The 26,040-nt window shown below is 40.0% G+C and overlaps 1 protein-coding gene and 1 pseudogene across 5 annotated transcripts in view; one reads left to right on the plus strand and one right to left on the minus strand.

The window, feature by feature from the left end:
* The window catches only part of PALLD (palladin, cytoskeletal associated protein), a 434,423-nt gene that overhangs the window by 98,568 nt on the left and 309,815 nt on the right, over nucleotides 1–26,040 (plus strand). The gene's annotated exons all lie outside the window — the stretch shown is intronic.
* On the minus strand, nucleotides 2,115–10,608 carry LOC104678991 (annotated as a pseudogene).

Below are 26,040 nucleotides of genomic sequence, written 5' to 3' on the forward strand. Positions count from 1 at the left end.
TACTAATTAGATTTCTTGGTAGCTTAAGTATACTATTTATACTCCATTTAAATCATGTTTATAGACTTTCTGTACATTCTACAAAAATGAAAATGTCTTCAGTACCTATTCTATGGATTTCAAGATGAATGAGACACACTCCTACCTGTAAGAAGTCCATTGTCTAATAGAGGAGAAATATGCAGAATATACATTATATTATAAATATCTTAAGTGCTATAAAGATACTATAAACCTACTGCTACGGAAACTTCAGTGAGGGTGTAATTATTTATTCCTTGGGAATCCAGAAACATTTTATTGAAGCAGCATTTAAAGTGGGCCTGGAAGGACAGAAGTAGCTTGCCAGGCAGGCGAGCAGGTCTGTTGTCCTGGGGTGACTACTGAAAGAACCAAATGTGTTTCTATGTAGGGAACACTTGTCTTCTGTATGAGGTTGGCATGGTTCACTCATCAAAATGTATAATGAGTTAAGAGCCTGGAGAAATCGCTTTTGGATATTTCATCCCAGAGAGAATAAACAGCGGCACTTCCCATGGAGGGCAGCAGCATAGGTAGCTTAGGTTGGTACTTCAGGGTCACCTCTTGACAATGGAAATACAAGTCTTATAGATTTGGTCCTATAGATTTCCTCACCAATTCCAAGTATAGACTAACTTGACCTTGTTTAAAAAAAAAAAAATTACAATTTGCCATCTCTCTGACTTGGAGAAAGTAAGACAAAATATCTAGGTTTTTATGTTTCTTTAAACTGTGTTTATCTCATTTAACCTTAAAGGTATTTAATTGAGTCAATCCATACTTAAAGCCCAATATATTCAATATAGCACTTTTACTCTTTTCAACATGTTGTCATCAATGGTAAATCTAATAAAAATTGAATATTTTTTAATGGGAGAAAAAAATTACACCATAAGCAAAGTCAAAGAATCAACAAATAATTGAGAAAAGGATTTGAAGCATGATTGACAGAGAGATAATTGTGTTACAGTCAGAATTGTCACAGAGTAAAGACAACTCTGGCAAAGATAATGAAAGGGATTTCTATGTAAGATAATACTCAGCTTAATTTATAATTAAATATAAATGAAAACCATAAAAATATACCATATATTATTTATCAGATTGGCAAGTATACAAAACTTTAATACTGCCTAGAATTAGCAAGAGTGTGGGGAAACAGGCACTCTCATAAATTCAGGGATGGATCCACATTTGTGCCTGAAACTCATACAGTTTTTGGAGACTTCTTTAAGAAAAAGAATACAATATTAAGCATGCTCTTGAATTTTTATTTAGAATGAGAATGATTGTAATAAATTGTAAATTTTTAAAACACAACAAATACCACAAACATTGCAAAATCTAGAATAATAACATAATATTTATTGACGTACTTCCTGGCATACCTCTCTACTAACTTTTCCCTATAGTTTTGATACATACTTTCTGAGTATCATTTCATACAACAATTTTATAATATATTGTGTAGAGAGAATATAAGTCGTTTTTCATCCAGCATGGTTGGCCAAAAAAAACTTTTTATTTTTGATATTTAAAAAAGTTTCTTCAGTTTCACAACTTATTGGAAATTTATAATTTTTAGGATAGCTGATAAATTTGAAAAAAACTCTAAAAAGTTTATTTCACATATGATCTATGATATTTCAGGGAATTTCAAGTATGGTTACATAGTAACCAATCAATGTTAAGACCATTTCAATTGATGGCACTTCTTTGTAGTTGATATCATTGTCACAGTGGTGTGTTATGAGCTTTACGTTATTGTCCATGCCAGTATTTCTGTCAAATCAATAAGAACTTCATCATTTTTGATGTATTTATATGATTTGCTCTTCTTTATAAACATGATTATCAAATAATCCAAGAGCCTATGTACTACTCCTATAAGAAAAAATTTGTGTCCTTTTAATAAATTACTGCTTTTCAAGATGATGAATTTTTTTAACAAGGTACATCTTTTTAAAAAATAGAAATAACATTTATATTATTGAATAGCAATAGGTGATACTCTCTGTATCTGCAACATTTTGGAACCACTGGCTTATTTGTTAAATCCAGTCCATGACAGTCTCCAAACACCAGAAAAAATTTTAGTTCACTTCATTCTTCGATGCCTCATCAAAATATTCTACAAGATCTGAAACATCCTGCTCCTCCTCATTGTCTTCTGGGTTTGGTGCTTTTCTATTCAAGACTTGCCATGGGAACTGTTTGGCTAACTTCCTGAGCTTGTTAAGCTGTCAGCACCAAGCTGACTTAATATTCCAGGAAGCATTTGTGTGATTGGTTTGGCTTCTGCATAACTGGTAACTGCAAAGGTGTTAGCAGAGAGAGAAGGACTAGAGAGAGGAGCAGAGGTAATTGCAAAGATGTTGGGGCAGAAAGAGGTTAGACTTTGGGATTGCTGAAATGAAAAACTGTCCCATCTTCACCTCTTTCATACCAGCTATATTATTCACAGACAGTTTCGTTAGAGAACTCTGAAGCTTTCTGTCATCTACTGTAACTCTCTAGGTTCCACCTTTGTTTTGCAAGCTGTACCCTCGCCCCCTATCTAGACCAGGGCCTGAAGTTTGGCTTTCTTGATTCACACTGTTGGTAACTCCAAAGCAGGGAGGGTCTTCCAACACCAGCATACAGCAATGGCAAAATCACAATTCACTTCTGTATATCAAAATAATTCTATAGATCCCACCACTTGGTTTTGTATTTCACTGACTCTCAATCTGAATTTTATTTCTTTAATAAATAATTTTAAAGATGACAAAAAAATTCTTCCTATATGTCGACATCAAGGGTCTGTAATTCCTTATTATATTGAAACTTTCTAAAAGGTCTTTATAAAATTCTGTTAAAATAACATATCCCAACTCAACTTCTCCAAGCCTGATCCACAAAATAGCCAATAGCCACTCCAAATCCATGTGGCAAGTAAGGGTTACGTGTAACCATGAAGAATTCAGAGTTAAGAGATGGTAGTCATAACCAATTGTGGTTGAAATGTCTTACTTTTGCTAATTTTACAAAAACATTAGAAACGTCTACACATTTTAACGGCTTATGCGGGGACTTGGAGGAAGACCATACAAGTGAGAAGATTTGAGGCTGACAATAAATTGGCTTACTATAAATGCTCCTCAGTACACCCTTATGGTGAAAGTCAAAATTCTAATCATCTATTTGAAGGACAAGTTGGCAGCATCTACCAAAATTGAGAATTAAACATCCTTGGATCCAACACTTCCATTTCTACTAATTCACTGTTACAGATAGACTATCACAGACAAACAAAACATTTTGTACAAAAATATTCCATGAAGCATTGTTTGTAACAGATGAAAAAATGGAAATGCCATAAGTAGAGGAATAGTGCAAGTAATAATGGATATCTACAATACAATATGCTATGCAGTTATTAAAAAGAGCAAGTTAGCCAGGCATGGTGACACACACCTGTAGTCTTAGCTACTCCAGAGGCTGAGGCAGGAGGATCACTTGAGGCCATGAGTTCAAGTTTGTAGTACACTGTGACTGCATCAGTGAATAGCCATTGCACTCCTGCCTGGGCAATATAGCCAGACCCTGTGTCTACAGAAATTTTTTAAATAAAAAGAATAAGTTAAATCTTTCTATGTATGTCACCATGAAATATATCCAAGTTGTATTTCAATTTGAAAAAGTAGTTTAAAACAGTGCATGTGTGTATATATACACATGTGTATGATATACATCATACATGTGTATAATACATACATATAATACATGTGTATTATACACACACATATACACATGTGTATACACATATATATACATACACACTATTTAAACTGTGTGGGTGTATACATATATAAACTGTGTTTGTGTATTAATAGTTTGGCCACAATTTTGTTTATATATTATATTTATACAAATTTTTCAACAGTTACATGTTGTACCATTCCTAGTGGCTATTTTGGGGGATTAGACTAAAAGGACAGAGGACTTCTACTTACAAAAACTTGTGTATTTTTACTCTATTCCTCTCCCCCTTTTAAGCAAAATGTTTTACTTTCATAATAAAAAATTATAGCTGCTGCTCAAATCAATTTCTATGACTTCTCAAGCTGAAATTACCTTCCCTCTTTAAACTCATCTTTTTAAAACAATAAATAAATGAAAATATTTGAGAACCCCTGCTTGTAAATCATATATACCATTTTTAGCTTTTAGTTGAGGTCTTGTTTTTTATTCCTCTATTTTAATTGCAATCTCTGACCAGAACTTTAGGAAAAACATGAACCCAGAGTTTCTCAGGATTTCTTAAATAATGCCTTAACATAATTAAATATAATGATGATTGAGTAATCGGAACCATTTCAGTGTATTTTGTTCAAAAATCAGAATAGTTTTATATTGGGGGGTAGCATCATGATTAAAGAGAGGATGCAAAGAAAGTCTAACCTGCAAGCAGTTACCAACAGGACACAAGAGACTAAAAGACTTCTAGTCATCTCAGGAGAGAATGATGGGAATATTCTAGAATACTTGCCAGAGTGTCTTCCTTAAAAAGAAAAAGGTAACTCCTAAAGACGGCTGTGATATCTATGGTGCAATGTCGACTTTGCCTGGGGAGAGAGGGGAACGTCCAGGCTTGCCAGTGAGCTGTCTTTAACATAATATGATGCAAGGATATTAAGAAATCAATGATTTATTGCTATTTCCTTGTGTCTCCGTGTTTTTTCTTCTGCAAGTTTGGATTTGCCTTAGGCTCTTCTTTTTTTAAAAAAAAAAATCTTAGCTAGTTATAACATAGGTCCAAAATTCCTAGCTTTTTGAGAAATTTGTTAATCCATTAAACATGTATCTATAGGCACAACAGATTACACATAGAGGGAAAGAGGCATCTCTCCCATCCCAGGAGACTGAATGCCTTGTTTTAGAGCAGAACAGCTTGTGCACAAATGGCCCCCAGGTGAATAAGATTCATGATTGGTCATTTTGGTCATCTTCAGTCCAGAAGACCTCTAAGGCATTAGCTCTATTTGTATATCATCAGAAAGCAATGATTCATAAACTTCAATGTGTAGAATGCCATGAATAGCCTGTTACAAAGAACCACCCTCTACCACTACCACTATCACCACCACACAATCCTGATTCAGGACCACATTGACAAACCTGCCTTGGAACTTTGGGTTTACTCTAGAGAAAATTCACATGCACAAAGCCAAATCAAACTCCCATTCCTCTCTTTGAATAGATCCAACCCTCTGCTTCCTGATCTGTATTAAATTTAAAAAAAAAGAATAAAAATACATTGTCTGATAATCTAACATGCCCAGGTTAGCTTAAATAATAGAATTTGAATGCAAGGACACAGGAGATATCAAAGAAAGCAAAGTGTCAGCAATTGCACAACTTGATTTGGAGAAATGGGAATTCATTCCTTGCTGGAAAAGAATAGTTCAGGAGCTCCAGGGGCCAAGAGTAGCTTTTTGAGATCCAAAAGCACAGAGATCCAAAAGCATGGGCGTATTAATGAGCTCATGACTACTCATCTCTACTTTTCTATCTCTTCATTATTTCCTCCTACCTCTTATCTACCTTCCCTCTACTTGGTTTTCCATGGCATAACTTCTGTCTTCTAAGGGTCAACTTCCAGAGCCTCTCTATTTTCTAACCACTCAATCTAACCAAGACAGGAGGGGATAATAGGGCCGGGCAACCACCCTCCAGCATAGAGCACTCTTGTGACTCCTGGTGAGTCTGCAGATATTAACGTTTGAGTCAGACAGTTGGTCTGGCCAGTCAGGGCAAGAGTACAGGGTCACAAGGTCCAAAGCATGGCAACTAAGCATCGAAAACCCTTCAGGGTGAGATTTTGGAATGGACAGATATCTGTCAAAAGAGAGTTATGTACTTGCCAGGCACTTTGGAGGCCACTTATTCACCCAGCCATTCCACCATTTGTTGAATGTCTACTAAGGGTTAAACACTAGAAACAAACACTGGTTAAGACATAGACTCTGAACTCCAGGACCTTAGAGTCCAGGGAGAGTGGTTAACAAGTAAATCAACAAATATCACCCAGTGTGACAACTGGCAAAAGAGAAATGTGTTCAGGTCTAGGGAACCCAGAGAAACAGGGAATACAAAAGACTCTGTATGTGAACTTTGAGTGAAGTTCCATTAATTAGATGAAGTCAAGAGGGAAGGGAACCCATGGAGAAATATTGCCATGTATGAAGGTACAATGGGATTTGCCTGTGTTCAGCGGACTTAACTCTAGCTGTGTTGCTCAGAGTATCCTGAGCTTGTCTTTGTTGTACTCATTTCCAGACTCTGTTTTAGCCATTTCGGATGTTATTAGGAAAATTAAAATATAAATTACCTTAAAAGCAAGAGACTATTAGTACCCACAGAACTGCAGAAAAACATGGTTTCTGGAGGACAGCTTTGGGAAGAAACATACCAACTTGAATATACATAGAGAGAGAGAAAGAGACAAGGTCTCACTCTGTCACTCAGGCTGGAGTGCAGTGGCATGATCATGGCTCACTGCAGCCTCGACCTCCCAGGCTCAAGCAGTCCTCCCACCTCAGCCTCCTGAGTAGGTGGGACTACAGGCATGCACCACCATGCCCAGCTAATTAAAAAAAAAAAATGCAGAGACAAGGTCTTGATTTGTTGCCCAGTCTGGTCTTGAACTCCCGAGCTCAAGAGATCCTCCAACCTTGGCCTCCCAAAGTGCTGGGATTATAATGTGAGCCATCATACCTGGCCCTGAATGTATTAAAACTACGCAGTGATACCCCAGTCATGGATTAACCACTCTAAATAGAAATTGTTTCTATCGAATACACATTCATCTCTAATTTATAGACTGACAATGGAGAATCTTTTAAAGAGCAGTAAGCAACCCAATGCCATCAAAACTTCCAGGTTTATCAACATTTTAATAGACCAGTTAAATATTCTTGACCTAAGTTACAATTAAAAGTGTCTCAGGATTTATTTTTCTGAGAAAACATACAGCAGTTTTTTTGTTCATCTAAAAATCTTTATATTGTAAACTTTATATCACAAAGTACTTTAAGGTTGTTGATGTGCTTCTTAGTAGACTTGCAGAAGAGTGATCAAATGTTATACAGATGAAAATGTGTCCAGTTAATTATGAATGTATAATTTTATCAATGACATTTTATTACCACTCATCAATAACTTCAGGAAAGACCTATTTTTCAAAATTCTGAAAAGTGCAGCTTGTTCTGTGTTAGGCACAGCTGCTTAAATGTGTTCATTACGTTTCATTTGGGATGTTTCTTGTTATTTTCGTAGTAGCCCTCACATTACAATGCATTTTTGCAAGGTGGTAGGGATAGGTGTTATTCTCTTCATTACAAATGAGGCAAGTAAGGTTCAAAAAAATTAACATGCCCAATGTTACACAGCTAGTAAAAGTTGAACTTGTGTATTCTTTCCACATTTGCCATCCTCACAGGATGCAAAAAGGTTCCATAGTAAAAGTGGTTTGGAAAAGTTCGGATGAAACAAAAATTAAATAGTTCTTTTTAAAAAATTGCAGGCATCTTAGTGAATGGATATACATGAATGTGCTTCATAAATCTCTAAGTAGAAAGATAGAGTCTGCAGCATTTCCCAAACATACTTGAGTATAAATCCCTTTTATATCCAGAAATATCTCATGGTATTAATCATGAAACATAATCTGGAAAAAACTACTGCACATTATTAGACTTCTTCTCATGTAGTAATTGAAAATAACTCTGAAAACTCTGCCTTAGGAAAGTAATTCATGAGAGCTGCAGTGAGAAACAAGAAAGGAAAGAAAATAAACAAGCCTGACAAATTCTATAGAAGCTGAGGGGTTAGACAGTAACATTTGTAGTGTCACACAAACCTAGAAGGACAAAAAGACACTTGAGATTCATCACAAGCCAAATTTTCCTCTGGATCAAGGACAGCTATAGGGACCAAGAGTAAACCATATATCCATTATCTTTATGTTTCTCAGTTCTACTTTAAGCAAGAAATGTAGCCAACCAAAGGAAATGTCTCAATTTATCTATGAAACACACAACACCCAGAAAAATCTCGTAAAATCTTATACGTGGAACACGTAACATGGCCAGTTTAACAATCAGCCAAACAATCTGCAAAAATGATATAACAGTGCCTGAATTTGAACATCTCTAGACATAACAATTAGAGCATAGTTACATTACCAGACTAACAACGCTTGATTAAGGCATACAGAGAATTTGGAAGACACAAAGAGCATATGTCCATAGAGCTTAAGTTTGTTATGTTGCAATATGAATATTAATAGTGCATGGGATTTAATAGCAAGAAAGTTACATAAAGTGCATGTCTCTGAGAATTCCTGCTGTCAGTGACTGGAAAGGATCCCACTGGGGAAATGCTTGCTACCTAACAATGCCATCGGTGGTGACTCATCCAAAATTCCGACACAGGCCTAATGAGCTTCTGAGAGAATGCCTGGCAGACTCAGTCCTATTCAGTGTGTTAAATAGAGGGTAAGAAACAAAGTTCTCAACTGATACAGTTTTCTATAAAGCTCTATTGTTTCTGCAAGTTAAGATATACTATTACATTGGTCAAAGGATATTTGATCTTCCAGCCACCACTCTGGTTAACTGGAGAAACGAAAAACACCACAAAGTGAGTTTGCTTTTTTGTTTGTCAAAGTCTTTGTACTCTGATGCCTTCTTTGGAATATCAAATACAAACTGCCCTTCCAGTTCAGAGCATGATCAAGGGGGTAATTAACTGAGCTCTAAATGTAATGTTTCTGGTGGTCACTTCAAGTCATTCTAACCAATTAATCAATCTCCCGGTGCTCTGACTTGGATCCTATGTTTTTAGCCTTTGGAGCAGTGGTTCTCAAGCCTGGCTGCCCATTAAATTCATGTGGGGCATTAAAAAAAAAAAATACCCATGCCTAGACCCCACCCTGGACCAACTAGATAGAATCTCTAGGGATAGAACTTCTGTATTTGTGAAAAGTTTTCTAGGTGATTCTAAATAAAGTCAAAAGCCTCCAAAAACTGCTGTTAAGTTCATGTCCAGCTACTGAGTATCTAACCTAGTCTCCAATGAGTGATCTAAAAATCTCAAAGAATTAAGCATGAAAAAAATGCCCCCACCAGTGATTGCCATACAGCTGGCTGTTTGGGACCAGCACATAAGACATTAGAAGACAGGCCCATGTTGAAGCAAGGAAATGTGAGGACTGTGAATCGGTGTTGGTCAGTAGGATCCAGGGAATGACTCACAGACTGGGCAAGGGAGCCTGGACTGAACGTGGGCTCTGCAGAGCTGTCTGGACACACTGGGCTTGGTGCATCTGGGGACCAGCAGCTGGCATGTTTGTTCTACCCAGTCTCTGTAGCTGCTACCACCCGTGCTATCACCTCTACCAGTACCCCCCCAAAATAAATAGACATAAAATGGTTTTCTCCTCACAAAAATTTTTAAGCAGTGTAAAAGATATTATATATTGAAGGAATTCTTGCCACCAGAAGAATTCACTGTTTGTATTTTGGTGTGCCGACTTGGGCTGTGCCAACGTCAATATAGGTTTTTATACCTTGGGGTTTTTTTTTCTTTTTTTTTTTTTAAGAGTTTGCCTAATTTTTTTAAGGACAAATTTCTAGAAATCTCTTTTCTTCATTAAAGGCAGCTATATTTTAAATTTCTACAATCATTGCTAAAGTACCTTCTGTAAAGCTTGTATTAACTTCTATTCCTATAAGTAGTCCTCTTTCTCTGTGTCCTTGCCTATAAAGTGAATTAGAAGTTGTTTTAATCTTTACTAGTGTGGCAGGCAAAAACAGGAACTTACGGTTGTTTTAATTTGTGTTTCTTTGATTACCAGGGAAGTTGAGCATCCTTATGTGTGATTTTTGGACATTTCGTTGTTGTTGTTTGTACTTTCCTCTTTGTGCCTGTAATTTATTATAGTGCCAGTGGTGGCTGCTGCTTTCAGACCCTGACCACCCAGGACCACAGCTCAGCTACGCCCTATTGCCCTGCGTCCGCTGGAGTTGAAGCAGTGCCCTTCACTTAAGATCAAGCTTCCTGGCCGGGCGCCGTGGCTCACGCCTGTAATCCCAGCACTTTGGGAGGCCGAGGCAGGTGGATCACAAGGTCAGGAGATTGAGATCATCCTGGCTCACACGGTGAAACCCTGTCTCTACTAAAAATACAAAAAATTAGCTGGGCGTGGTGGCGGGCGCCTGTAGTCCCAGCTACTCAGGAGGCTGAGGCAAGAGAATGGCGTGAATCCGGGAGGCGGAGCTTGCAGTGAGCTGAGATCGCGCCACTGCACTCCAGCCTGGGGGACAGAGCAAGACTCAGTCTCAAAAAAAAAAAACAAAAAAAAAAACCAAACTTCCTCAGAGTCAGTTTTCTCATATACACTACGTGTTCTCCAAAACGACAAGCGCTTGGTGGCTGAACACCCCAGCAGTCCAGTGTTCCTTTTGAATCCTTACTGCCATCCTCTTCAGAGCCTGGGGTGGGAACACCAATGCATACACTGAGGGCCAGCAAAACCCACATGGCCCCGAGGCCTTCGTGAAATCAGAGGAGCCACCTTGAGGCACAAGCTGAGATTTTCTCTTGCTCATAACATTCAGTTCCAAACTTTAAGTTGTAACAAGATGCAAGAAAGGCCAGCCATTTTTCTTTAAGATGAGGGAGAAAAGTAAAATCATATTTTGTATGTGTTTCACTAACCTATGCTAAGAACCTAAAAGACGAAAGGCACCGGGGCTGGGAGATGGGGATAGGAGTTGAGAGGGGAACATTATATGTAGGTGCTTGCAAGGAAGTTGAGAAAAGGTACAATATGAACAGCACAAGAGAGGAAGTGAAAGGAAGAAGAGGCAGTGCAGATGACAAGTCATATCTGCAGAAATAAATTTAGGATGATAACGAAAGCAGATTCCCTCCCTCATATTCTTTGGAGCATCTGCCTGTCTCCTCTTTCATTCCCACCACACTTTTAATGTAGTTTATTAAAAATAAACAATGGCAGAGGGAACTGGGAAGTACAAAACACGCAGTAACCGGAGGTGTACCTGGTTGATTGCTATTCGGACTCTTGTAATTTTGTCGAACCTGGCACTCGGTGTGAGCTTTTTTTCTGTAAGAATTGAATAATCAACTACAGCAGACCCTTGTATTCCAGGCTTTGATAGTTATATATCCATAATACTTATAACAGATAATATTTATTGAGAGCCAGACACTGTTCTGAGTGCTTTACCTGTGTTATTGGCACTTTTGATTATTACAACAAACCTGATCTCCATTTAACAATTGAGGAAAGAGAAAGTTTAAGTAACTTGTTGGAGACCAGCAGAGCTAAGGTAATTTGATAGCCAAGTAGTCGGGAGGCTGTTATTCTGTTCCTCCATAATGCTAATTATTTGTGAGTGTTTTCTGGGGGGAAGAAAATGGCTGCAAGGGAAAGAAAATCCACTTGAGCTAGCATAAGCAAAAATAAAAGAGCATTATGGTAAGAGAACTGAAGGACAGGGTTCAGAAACCAGGCCTCAGAAACAAATGGTAACAAGGCACTCTACACAGTTAGGATTCTGCCGCCTGCCTCCCTGTCTTTGCTGCCAATCTTACTGTGTTCCTGCAGTCCAAAGGGCTGGAAATATGGCTACCAGCTGCTCACAAGTTTGCATTTTATAGATGCCACCACCTAAAAAGCTGGCTCTTGTTCAGTGGGTCCCATTTTTACAATTCCAAAGAAGATACCTTGGTTGGTCCACCTGTTTAGTTAAACAATTGCTGTGGCTATAGAGCAGGGTCCCACTGGGAGCAGCACTGATAACCTATAAATATGTGGTGCAGAAAGAGAGATGCTTGAGCAAATAGGAGCCCATTCCTTGAGTAACTCCACGCTTTATAACTAAAGTGGTCTGCCATTTCTCAGAGGCATGAATCTGAAGCCTGCCCATGGCAAGCCCTGCCAATGAGCTCATCCAATGCGCCCCCCCATTTGCATCTCAAGATGATTTGAGTCTCCTTTTAAATGATATAATTTTCAGGACATATTATAGTGTTGGTCTTCATGACACTGAGACTTCATGACCTACATCAGTATGACATTACTTCCCAAAGAAACATTAATCCATATCCAAAATTCTTGCAATACATAATGTGTTTATTGAAGTTTCTTGAAGCAGCTAGAAGAGGAATTACTACATCATGTAACATGCATCAAAACCTCTTTAGAAAGCCTCATTAGATATTTTTCTTCTTCCTACCCACAAACTGTCTTTTCTCTTCATCCGTCTCTGATATCCAGAGCTATTTGTTATTATTGCTGTTGTTTCTGTTGCTGCTGCTGTTTTGGTTTTTCATTTGCTTGGATTTTTCTATACCTCAACTTCTATGAATCACTCTGGCATTTTTTAGTATCTTTCATTTTTTTTTTGGTACTACGATTCTGATCAGTGAAACAGGCATGGGATCATAGAAGATGAGGAAGGGGGAAAGCTATAACTATCTTTTTGCCTTACCAAGTTTTGTCTCACTGGAATCATTGCAGTTTTCCACGAAGAAGGGGACATCCCCCTGAGGCACCCAGTTTCTTCCAGTTCATGTTTCAACACCCCCCACCCCACTTCCTTCCTGTATCCTGCTGAGCTGAGTAGAATTCTCTCCAAGGCCTTAAGAGCATTACCTCTCCATAAAATTGGGGGATCTGGACTTGTCCTGAATTTCAGCAGCAGGACTCAAACTTCCTTCATTCAGATACTGTGGCTTGGGTCAAGATACATATTAGCCAGAATTATGTTTACCTGTGAATAATAGGCAGCCCAATTTACAGTGGCTTACGTCAATAGGGGTTTATTTGTTCCTATAACAAGAAGTGTGACCTTAGAGAGTTGCTGATGTTGGTTTAGCAGTTCCACTCGTCAAGCAGTGATCCCAGGAGATAGGAATGGAGGAGGGGGAGATAAGAAAACAGGAGTGAAAGCTGTTACCAAAAAAAAAAAAAGAGGTTTTCCAGGTGGATGACTAGGCCCGTTCCTGCTGCGACCCCTCCAGGACACCCGTACATTGTTCTTCAGAATTGTCCAACCAACAGATGAAAGAAAAGGGCATTGATCCCTCAGTCACTGACCCCACATTGGACAAGGGCTGCTCTGTGGGATGTCACCAGCCCTCTGGCTGTGCATGCTTGTTTGCTGAGTGGAGTTCTGGATGCCTTCATGTGGGGGTATCAGAGATGCCTAGGGGCAGAACACAAGAGGTGCTGAGGGCAGCTTAGTGGATGTGTGCTCTCAAGATGTCCTTGCAGGGAGTTGTGATGGCTGGAGTAAAAGGTGGGCTCCTGTGTGGATGTGATGTGGGACCTAAGACGCATCTCATACAGCTCAGAACCTTCTGAATCTGAGGTTTCTGCATGCTTCCTTAATTCTGGGAAATTCTCTGTTACTATTTCTTCAAAAATGTCATCCTATGTATTCTCTTCTTTTCTTTTGGGATTGCTTCTATATCAATGCAGATGTTGTCCTCCACAGTGCTTAGTTTTCTTTTACAAATCCCCTTTCCTTATATCCCCTCCAGATTCCTTTAGAGCTAGTTCTGCATCCCAGTCTTCCTACTTGCTAATTCATTTTTTGTCTATGTCCAATCTGTCATTCGATCCATTTATATTTGTTCCAACGCATATATTTTTCTACTTAGTTTCTCCAATTGGTTCTTCGTAACTTCCTGTTGCTGCTTCATGTCTCACTATCTTCCCTCAACTCTTTGATAATATTTGATATGCTTATTTTAATCTTCCTGGCCCATCAACTATGTTGCATCTCAGATAGTTTTCCACCAGGAGTCTTTCTCTTTATTCTCCTTGGCAGTCTCAGTGTTTTTCCCTCAGAGCTCCTGATTCATTTCCTTGGTTGATTAAGGATCACTGGAGTGAGGGCTAGAAGCCAGGGCCTCCGTCTGTCCCCTTCCTAGAGGGCCATTTCAAGGCTGAGATGCTCAGGTGCTACTCTCCAGGCTCAATTACTTCATGTAGGGCATTGCCCCATTCCCCACACAGGTGACCCTGCCCCTGGGGACTTCATCGAAGGTTGTGTGTGGAGGGATGCTGGGGAAGGCAATGCACGCAGCTGGCCAGACACTCTCAGCATTTCCTTATCAGTCTCTCACGGAACAGAAGTTTCTGCATCACCGGGTGCTCTTTAACAGCCATTCAGTGGCAGTCTGGCACAAGACCAAAGGGGCAGAGATAACTCATGCTCCCAACCCCGGCCCTCCTCTAGAGGTCAGCTTCCATTCGGGGCCAGCACTTTTACACAAACATCATGATCCAACCACCTTCTGGCTCTCCAAGCATTTCTCTTAGTTTTTATAGTAACGCTGGCTTCAACATCTTCCCTCTCACCTCCATGCATCTTTAGAGTTGGCTTCAGGAATGGCAGCCAGCAGCCTGGTCACTTCTATTCTGTCAGATTCCCTATCTGTAGACAGAGGAAGATCATACAGTCATGAAGTTCTTTTCTCCATGGGTACAAGGTGGCCTCTCTGCCACAACTAATAAAAGCTGTGTGTGGCTCCACCTTCCCAAATCTTGTACAGTCACAGATATATTATCAAATCTGTCTCCCACCTGCTAATATCTAGAGTTTACTCCTGGCTGGAACAGTTGACTAGTGTGATGAATCCTGGAAGCAGATCCTGGAAGCTGTCCATGATTACGTACCAGGAGGCTCTGACTGGACCCTTGGTCACTGGGGACCAGGACCTTGCTGGTCTGGACCTTATATCAGCAAACTGAGTTATTTTCTGGCTCTTGGGTCTACTCCAAGAGCCTGCCCCATCCTCCGACATTTGCTCAGGTTTCCTGATAGCTGCCACAACTGCTCCTTTCTCTTTCTTCCCTCTAATGAGCTCCACCAACAATGAAAATTCAGGCCATCCCACCAGTTTGCGGTGAAGTCTAAGCTCCTTTAGAAACTCCTTTCTATAAATCACTCTCTGCTGACCTGAATCGATTGTCTCTGATCCTGTGAGCTGTGTTCCATCACATCCTGCCAGAGGGCCAGCTACCAGAAATCCTAAAGCACAAACACAAAGGTAGCACCTTCCTCTCTTCTTCTTGTTAGTGTATGAGAAAACAGCAAAACAAAAACGCCTCAACCTACAGATCATATCAACTCTTCAATCTGACATATGTATCTGAAGACTATCAGATTAATCTATAAGCAAAACTGAGGTCCTTGAAGACTTCTTCTATGACCAAGTAGTAACGACAAATTCTGCAGGCTACATTTCACTTCTGGCATTTGTCTGTTTTGCAGTTGTGCCTTTCCGGTACCATTTTAATGCACAACTACCTGGGACCTGGGCTGATCCTCCTCATAGAGTTTTCTTCTTTCTGGTAGTACATGTTCCTCACCTGAAGTTTTAAAGCCTACTTGATTCTCTGTCCTGCTAAAAGAGCTCAGAGGATGCAAGCTCCATTAATGAGTCAGATTCATCAGTGTAAAGATGTCCACCAGGCCGGGCGCCGTGGGTCACGCCTGTAATCCCAGCATTGTGGGAGGCTGAGGTGGATGGATTACTTGAGCTCAGGAGTTCGAGACCAGCCTGGGCAACATGGCAAAATCCTGTCTCTACAAAAAGTACAAAAATTAGCCATGTGTAGTGGTACATGCCTGTAGTCCCAGCTACTTGGGAAGCTGAGGTGGGAGGATCACTTGAGCCCGGAAGGTTGAGGCTGCAGTGAGCCGGGATCTTGCCACTGCACTCCAGCCTGGGTGACAGAGTGAGACCCTGCCTCAAAAATAAAAATAAAAATGTCCACCACAGACCTCTTCCTAGCTTCCTAAAATGCCTAGTTGTAAGAAATTCAGTGTCCCTGAAATCTAGGTTTACAAAAAAAAGAAAAAAAGAAAAAGAAAAAAGAAAAAAAAAGTTTATCTTATTTCCAATTCATCTCTTCAACTCCCTTGAAATAGGGAACTGATATATCACATCCCCATGTAGTTCCATCCCCAACCCAGAATTTCTCCCATAGTGATAATTCTGATCCCAGAGACGTCTCCACAGTTTTCTGATTCATGGATGATCACTCCAAGAACCATGAAGGCTTATGTCAAGTTGAGCCCCAACTCCCTTGTCCAATCTGTCCAGGAGCTGAACAATGCTGAAAGTTTTCTTTGGCTGCATTCTGGGGCAATTTTATCTAAGGTGCAGCTGTGCATTGTTCTTTAGGTTGAAAATCTGGGACATTTGCCCCCAAACGTAAGGTGAATTAAACCAGACTGCCTTGCAACTGCCTCAAAGTCTGTCTCAACACAGTGACCCATCCAAGAGAAACAGAGATGTGTCACCAAAAATATCTATAAAGTTTTTTTTCCTGTTTTACTAGAAACTGTTTAGGGATAGAGTTGAGGGGCTCATGCTGTGCTTAGAGCTAAACTTCCTGAAAATCTTCTCCCAGGGCCCTGGAGGCAAACAGGGCAGTGCAGAATGCTCCTTAGAAGGGAGTGTGGAGGAAAATGAATGCTTATATTGGAGGATCCATGTTTCTGAAACCCTGGAATTCAAAAAGCCTTCTGGACTATGCCCTCACTGGATTCGGAACTACTGGTCTTTCATCATCAAGAATTCACCTTTCCAGCATAGGGCTGAAGTTTCTGCTTCCTGAATACCTTTTCCCCTATCAACTTCCTTCGGTAACTAGTGGAGAAAAATGAAAATATTCTGGGAGGTGGCATGACAGAAAAACTGAGTTTCTAATGTCACCCTTTGAAATGTATCACACACATTTAGATATCTCAGATACCTATGTCTAGGTGCCTTGTAGGGTGACCAACCATCCTAGTTTGCCTTGGACTGAGGGGTTTACTGGGATGCAGGACATTCAATGCTGAAACCAAGAAAGTCCAAGACAAACCCAAATGAATTGTTCACCCCAGTTTCATGCTCAACATGAATAGAGACACCAAAATACCACTAAAATAAACATCTTGACTGAGGTGTATGTATTTCTGACAGCCATACTACATCAAACAGCATGTACCGTAATTCTTTTCAGAATTCACCTCACCTACAGACCATCCTCGGCCTCAATCTTTACCTGTCCACATCATCTTCTCCTCATCTTTTGGAAATGTGTCAACACTCTCTGCAATTAATTGTGTTGCATCTTGTATTCCAGATAACAATGCCAGAAATGGATGCAGATTTTGATTTTGGCTATAAGGGCTCAGTTGTGAAACATACATATTTATACTTGAGGGGAAAGTAGTGGAGAGAGGAATCCTACCTCCTTTGGCTAGTTTGTGCAATGAGCTCAGGACTACACATTTAGATATGAAGTAATTAGAAATAATGAACCTCTGGGATTACCCCAAGACTTCCAGGAGACATAGAGTGTGCCCCAAGTCTTGCTGGCTGCAAAGACTAGAACTCATTATGGATAAAAATGGGAGAATTCGATTAAACTAATTCATGGGCATATGTCCAAAGATTATTTTAAAACGTGGTAGTGGTGCCACATAAATAATACATAGATCCTACAAAGTCATGCCAACATCGTGAAAAGAAATCTGAGTCGCAAAGCTCCATATCCTGCTGCCCTCCAGACCTAATAGTGTTATTCTTCTGGTTTGTAGCTGGGAATTCATTTAAAGGCTGGAGAATTTGGTTTCGACTGTTCTTTCTCTGCTTAAGTCATGTCATAAGTAATGTCCATCAGATGTAACTTTGTGGATGGCGCCTTCATTTTAGCAGAGAATCTCCAGTCTCAGGAAGAAAATGAAAAGTGTGTTTTCCTCTTGGCTGGATTCCTGCCTCTTGTCTTTTTTCTCTGTCATGTGAGCACTCTACTGGTCTTAATCATTTTTTCTAAAAAGTCCTGGATTGTATTATTTTTTAAAAAAGACACTGTGGATTCTGTTACTCATATTTTTAAAATAATAATAGTAATAAATTAAAGGAAGGCTTACGTCAGTGACCGTGCTGCGCGAGGGAGACCCTTGTGCCCAGAACAACAGCTCCCAGCTCAAGAGAGGGAGAGAGCAGCCACACTGGCTGGCCTGGTCAATGTTTTTTTGCCAAAGATTTCTTTGTATCTGGAAATTGCTCTTATGTGTATCATACATGTTTGAAATAGCTCTTTCCAATTTGAAAAACCATAAAGCAGCAATAAACAAATAGGACACTGGTAAAATATATATATATATAAGTATCATACATACTTTTACAAGTGTTTATTAGATGGCATCATTTTGCCTTTGCTTTCACATAGTGGACTCTCATTGCTCATGTAAACTGCCAGATGGAGTTGGGTCCCTAGACCATCCACTAACTTGGGCATATTTTTCTCTATGAACTATTTTAAAAAAAAAATCATAGGAAAAGAACCTAATGCTGAAAAGGGAGCCAAAAGTACAATGAAATGAAATCAGTCCTAATAACAAAGACCTCTCTTCTTTCCAAAAGCATGCGTTCCTCCCCAGCCCTGCACGGTAAACCACATCACTGTGGGACGGTGCCATTTCAATAAGCTATTTGAATATCCAAGACCAAGTCCATGAATAAAAAGCAACAGCAGCAAGATTGCCAATAGGCTGTGGGTATTTAAAACACAATGGCAGCAAGATTCCTTGAATATGAGGGATAGCTGGAGCCAATAAGCCCCAGTGCATGGATATTAAGAGGTTCATTGATTAGGGTTACATGATTAAAGAAATAGGCTAAGGGAATAAACTGCTGTATACAGGGCTCATATTTCTTGCAATGCATTTTTGGAGTACTTTTGCTCTCATTCCTGGGAAAGATGCTAAGTTAAAAAAAAAACTTTATAAAGCATTACATTAAAAAATTCATATAAAAGGCATTAAGAATAGAAATCACATTCATGCTTCAGTTTCACACACTTTCTGTCCCAAACAGCATATAAATAAATATGATTTTTGTAAAAGCTACATTGTGGCATATACCACAAAGGGCTCGGGTATCAGGCAAGGGAAAAATGATTTATCTTCATTACCATCTATCCACACATACTTTTGGTAATCATGAAGACATTTCTCCTTACAGTTTCACAAGGAAAATAACAGAACTTGGGCTCTAAATGTCAGTATCTGGCCCAAGTCCATTTAGTGGCAAAAGGAATTCTTAAGTACTGACATTACATTTCAACAGGGCACAAAGAGACAGGATTTACATTCCTTCTTGGATTAGGTTTTGTTTTTATACTCATTCTCTTTAGATAATCAAAAGCATGTGTCCCCACACCTTGCCAGCTCCACCAAGGGATCCTCAGCACCCATCTCAGAGAGGTTTGACATGACATCTGAAAGGCTACTTTGCTGCCTCCCCAGCCAAGGGGAGTGCTTGTGATTTCTCCTGCGTTATCTTTGAGATATTACTCACCAAAGCAATGAATGGCAACCAGTCCAAATCCCAGCAGTGACTCCTTCTAAAAAACATATCAGTAGGAGCCTTCAGTTTTAAATAATCTGCCTTGTAGTCACACAGAGGAAGAATACCCCAGTCAATTTATGAGGTCTTTGCCTTTAAGTTATAGATGAAAGGAGTTTGTTGCTAGCTGAGAAAGCTTATTTATGATGTGATTGTTAAAGAAGGGATGACAGTGTTCCCATTTTTTTCTTTTTCCTTTTTTAAACCATCCTTGGGTTTTGATGATTGCTACAGTATTTTTTGCCTATGTTTTACGTACTTCTTTTGGCCTTGAGTTTAAACTGGGTTTTTTCAAGGAGTCAACTTTAATTTTGTGACAAAAAATCTGTCATCAGAGCTATCCTGCCTTCATTTTGAGTACTCCCCATGCTATCTTCTCTTAAACTCTAAGTTGTTTTATTTTGAATCACACACAGAAGGAATTTGAATGGCTGCATGCATCTTTGGAGACGCTTAAACCTTTTCTCATTTTGGGTCTTAAGGATAAGAAGATCTATATTAGAAAAATTTTAAAGAAGGGATCCTATATTCTAAAAATATAAAAAAAATTAGAGTAGAGTATCTCATCAAATTAAAAGACTATTTTGTTGACTTCATCCTCTTTAGTGACAAAGGAGAATTTAGTTGCCCTTCTTTCAGTCAGGTAACTCCACTGTGGATACTACAGAAGCAGGCCAGATCATGTATATAATTTCGCTAGGGGCGAAACAGATGGAATTTATTTTCTTACCTGAGTTCACCAGGTTTTCTCATACCTCGGCCTCTCTACTCCTGGTTTCTGATTGGAATCCCATATGGTATTTCTCAAGTGGGAGGCGAATCCCTAACCATTTGCATCAAAATCAATGAAATGAGCAGGTAGGGTGCTTGAGAAAAATGAGGATTCCCAGGCCCCATCCCAAGTCTGCTAAAAAGGAATCTCTAACAGTGGCTCCAGGAATCTGAATTTTTAACAAGCTTCCCAGGCAATTCCTAAGACCTTAAAGTTTGGGGAATGACTACCATGATGTCATAAGAGATTCCAGAATGGAGACCGGCAGGATTGCTGCTGCTTACCCCAAGGCCAGCTTTCCCCTCATACCTCAAGTAATAGAGCCCCTAAGTCTTGACCAGGCATGACTCTCTTACTGCTAGGTATGTCCGTTTTATGGGTCCAGGCCACCATGGAGATGCGAGCATAAGTGCTGTGAGCAGCTTAAAAGACAGTTAATTGACACATGCACTTGCTTCCTGCTCCTTCTTTTGTGCTGGCTGGAATCGGGACATCATGGCTGGCATTCAAGCATCCATTTTAGAAAGGAGGCAACATACTAAAAAGCCAAAGAGAAAGAATTTGACAATCATGAGGCTGCCATAACAGGCCCAAATAGCCCAACTCTGCATTTATTTTATATGATAGAGAAATAAATGTCTGCCTAGTTTAATCCATAAGTCTCTCATTTTGGTGTTTTGGTTTTAGTTGTGGAATGGAGTAGGGTAGGTGCTATGTGCAGCTAAGCCTAAACTAAATGATATAGACACCAAGAAAAAAAATGTCTTCTTCTCCTTCCATAATCCTAGAACCTGCCTGGTCCTGATAAGCTGATTTCTTATAAGCAAGCAGTCCATTGTGGGGGATGAGGCATGGAGATGGGTTTCCATGCTTGCAGATTCACCACCTTTGCAGCTCCTGGGTCACCAGAACAAGACTAGGGGCCAGTCAAGCGGTAGGAAGATTATCTGCAACCTTATGCAATCATTAGAATTAAAGAGAGTATAATGAGGGGATGAAGAGTAAAGACTATAGGCAGAGTCAGACTCCCTGGGTCTGAATCCTGGGCCCTCACTTACTTTTCATGTGCATTTCAGTAAATTGCCCAACTCCTTCGAACTTCAGTGTCCAATTCTATAAAATGAGGAGACTTAGAAAACCAACCACACAAGGCTTACTATAAGACTTAAATGCTATATGTAAAGTCTGGCATCTCAGTAACAAATGTTCTCAATAAATGACAAATATTATGATGATTATTACTGAAAACTGTAAGAGGAAAGAAAATGAACCATCAGGAAGTGTACTTATGAAGCTCCCTCCACCAGTTACCCCAGAACCTGATTTTCTTCCACCTACAGAAATAAATACTGTAAGCAGTTGAGTTTTGGAAAGAGAAAGAGAGATGTTTAAATAGGATTTTAAAGTCCCTGCTATTGCTTTGCAAAGAAATCATCAGTAGAGTTCTGTGTTTTTCTTAGGAAAGAAAATAAAGTAACACCAATGAGAACAGGGAAGTGGAATAAGAGGCCACTACAAAGTGAGAGGTAACTTCCAGTCCTAGCACCTCTGACTGGTTTATTGACTGGATGATCTCAACCAAGTCGCTTATACTCTAAGCCTCAGTTTCCTTTTCTGTAGAAAGGAGCTCATATCTGCCTCAGATGATAACTGAGATAAGTGAATGAAATAACAATGTAGTTATATGTAATAATCATATAATTTGGCATTTATAAAGACTTATAGATTTCTGTGGTTTTATTATATATTCAGACTCCATGCTATGTTCCTGGAGATAGCATAAACTCTCTCATGTAAATCTTCTCTGTGCCAGCTAATCTCAACTTCGGGGAGGATCTGGGTAGAGAAGCTTTGGGCACCATCATCTCCAGCTGCTGACTTTCTAGGGTTGGAAGGACCATACTCTTACAGGTAAACCACCAGAATAATGCATCAAGGCATCTAAAAAATTTTTGTTACACACCCATCTTAGTCTCTATTTAACCCCTTTCATTGTACAAAAAGAAAGGGCTTTGAAAGGTCAGTTATAATCAAGTATTAGGAGGAAATGCAGAAATCACTTTCAAGTAGGGTGGCTGTGCATAGCATGGAGGCTGTACTTATTCCATCACAGTCTGAAGCTCTTAGATGACATCAGGGATCAGAAATGCCACCTGTCACCGCTGCCCAGCCACAAGAATGAGTCCTTCCAAGAAAAATACTGACTGCTATCAAATATGTATTTACTTATTCGCAAGCTTCCCTCCTGCTCAGCTCCTCACTGGCATCAATTAGGTCCATATAAATCCCTGTACAGTACATTTTTTCTTCCACATGGATCCTCTCTCTTAGATTCACTTTCAGGCTTCTTGAAGGCAGTGATAATTTCTATCACGCTCAACATCCATCAGATCTGGCTGTTTAACATGTGATGTGTAGTTTTAAAGGATGTGGATGCCGAGCCATGTCGAGGCCTGATGGCTCCATCTTTTCTGAGTCTCCACGATGGGCCAGATCTGTATCAGGCACTGAGCTTGGATAGGAACATGCTCACAGAGGCCACCTTTCAGCAGGAGATCCACTTTTTACAAAGACACATACATCTTTGATAAGCAGTAGGAAAGCAGAGTCTAAGGAGGAAGAGTTTCTGAAGCGAGATAACTTGGTGACTCGGAGGATGGATAGGAACTGGTGCAAAAGGCCATCTAAGTGTGAAAGGGGTTGATATGGATCAGGAGCTGAATGAAACCCAGTGGACTGGAATGTGGAAGGGAGCTGGCAGAAGCTGGAGGAGGAAGCAGCAGTCAGGTCATTTGGTTGGCACTTAAGTGACTTTTGCTTTTAATCTAACTGAAATGGGCAGCCACTTAGCTGTTTTAAACAGGGAACTGAGCTATCCAACCTGCACATGAAGATGATGTCACTGCTGTTGTGGGGATAGCCAGTTAGGGGCCTCTTTGGTTGCCTGGTCTGGAAAGAACTGTGACTCAGGTTGGGCTGATAACCGTAGTTAGAGAAGTTTGGCGATCAATTATTTCTTATACTGTGGTGGGAAATCTTTCAGTAGAACCAACTCAGATCTATGGATCCTTAACAGCTGGAGGAAGATAGTGATGGGGGAGTCTGTATTTATGACGAGTTCCAGGTTATCTTACATGCACAATGTTTGAGGGTTGGACTGACACTTCTGTATCTTCTTATTGCTGGTGAATTCCTTAAAAGGATGAAATTCATCAGTGTGGATCCACCCCAAACCTAGTCTCCTGAAGGTTTTCTAAAACATCAGATTTAACTGTCACTAGAGTGGTTATCACCAATGAAAAATATAGTTCTCCTAGCCAGTGGTCAGTAAAGTCTGCACTTTAAGCTCTTCCAATAGTAGTGATGAATTTGTGCAAATTGGTCCATGCATTCTCCTGACTCACGATGTAAATGTTTAAGACTAGTGGGTAAACGCACAACCTGCTGACATGGAACAGAGCAAAATCAGCTGACTCCAAGCCATGAACCACCACAGCCCCATGCTAAAAATGTAGTTAATGGGCTTGATTAATGATACTTAATTCTGTGCTTGCTTTAATGGTATTTCAACAAAAAATTATCGGGCTGGGCGGGCACAGTGGCTCACTCCTGTAATCCCAGCACTTTGGGAGGCCGAGGCAGGTGGATCACGAGGTCAGGAGTTCGAGACCAGCCTGACCAACATGGTGAAACCCCGTCTCTACTAAAAATACAAAAATTACCCAGGCGTGGTGGCATGCACCTGTAATTGCAGCTTCTCAGGAGGCTGAGGCAGGAGAATCGCTTGAACCTGGGAGGCAGAGGTTGCAGTGAGACGAGATCGCACCACTGCACTGTAGCCTGGGTGACAGACTGAGACTCCATCTCAAAAAAAAAAAAAATTATTATTATTTTTCATTGGGCAAAAAACCAGGGAACTCAACCAAAAAGATGTCCAAATTATAGTGCTCAGTGAAAAAAATACATCACAGGGTAATAAAGTATAATATTATGCCACAGTCAGATTTGCATTTGATAGATAACTTTGGGCACCATGTAGAGGCTGGCTTAAGGAACAAGCCAGGGAACAAACACAGGGCACCCTAGTCTGTGTGGCCAGCCTCACACGCCCTGACTTTCTGTCCTTGTGGGAAAAGACAGCAGCATGCTTGTCAAGGGAAGATCCTAGACTTTAGATGCAGACCCTGACTAAATTTCTGGCTAAACCATGGGTCTCTACCTCAAAATTAAACAGCACAGTATATGCAAAAACTATGAGTAGTAAAAGTAACAAACGTTACTTTCCCCACTTTTTAAAAAATAAAGTAACATTCTAAATTAGTGATTCTCAAAGTAGGCTTTGAAGTTCATTTTCATCAAACAGCTGAGAACACTTGTTTCAAATACAGAGGGCCTGTGCTGGCCCTCTGAATCCAAGTGGGGCCTGGCAATCCACATTTTGACAAGACCCATTTGATCTGATGCACACAACTTGAAAACTGCAATTCCAGACTAGCAGATGCATATTTAATTATTTTCCAATTGTCTCAAATAACTATAAGTTTGCTTTGTGTTATTTTTCTCTTCCCTAGTCATTGATAAGCCTCTGAAAGTTCAGCCTAGGCTTCCACCAGACAACTTAGCTGAGGGAAGACTCAATAAACAATGAATGAACACTTGATTGATCTATGGCATGCAAATTATATTATGCAAAACTTCTCTCATCACTACCAAAACTTTTCCAGATGTACAGTCTATTCACTGTTGCCATTGTCTTACAAATCCTTACCTAGAGTTTATTTCTGGGGAGAGGGTAAAAATCCCTAGCCCACAAGTGAGGCTCTATGGAACTTCTGCTTGGGCTGCTACACAACACAAACCAGGGTGAGAAAAAAGGCGCCCTGCTCCTATTTTCAGCTCCTTACTCCTTCCGCCACCGCAGTCTTGATAGTCAGTCCTAGAAATTTTTCTCATCTGCTTACTTTAAGCTTTGCTATTTATGGAAATATGCCTTTCTATCTGGAATTTGTAAAGACCATTTCACCATATTTCCGTATTTCCTTGTTTTGGTATATAAGTCCCTCTCCCAAATGTATATAAATCCCATAGGTGGTGAAAGGAATTTTACTAAATGGCCCTTTTGCCATTTGCCAACCTCTCTCTTGGTAGGTGTGACCCAAGGGGTCCATCACTTCGTTAGGTGGCAGATAAGCAAGCTGTGAATTCCAGTGGCCTATGGCCCACCTTTGCTTCTCAGAAGCTTCTTCCTGAATTTATGTAGGGATATGATGCTGTGTAAATCTACCGTAAAAGTCCTTTGCACGCAAAAGACCTGATTCCTCAGGTCTGCGAACACATGCTTCATCTGTTTGAGTTATATGGGCACCCTAGGGTTTTTATTTGCACCAAAAAGTGGAAGCCAAGCTTTCATTGTAAACAGATGGTGCTGCTAACAAGGAAAGTAAAAAATTCTTCCAGTCACTCCTCGCACCAGAGAACTGAGGAAGATCCTGCTTTAAAAACAAATGAACAAAACTATCAAATACTCTCTCTCCCCTATTCCATAGGCTCTAGGTCAAAACACACACATACACAGCCCCTCACAGGCAGACAAAATCTGGTCTCCATTCCTCACTTTCCCCATCCTCCTCCCCATGCCAAATTCTACATTCCTTCAGCGTAGATACTATAAATATAAAAAGAACAAGCTCAATCCCGAATCACAAGGGGGCTTTTCTTTGCATGACCACAACATAAGCACTGGTCCATCATTTTGG

This window comes from Rhinopithecus roxellana, chromosome 2 (genome assembly GCF_007565055.1).
Source record: "Rhinopithecus roxellana isolate Shanxi Qingling chromosome 2, ASM756505v1, whole genome shotgun sequence".
In the NCBI taxonomy this organism is placed as follows: domain Eukaryota; kingdom Metazoa; phylum Chordata; class Mammalia; order Primates; family Cercopithecidae; genus Rhinopithecus; species Rhinopithecus roxellana.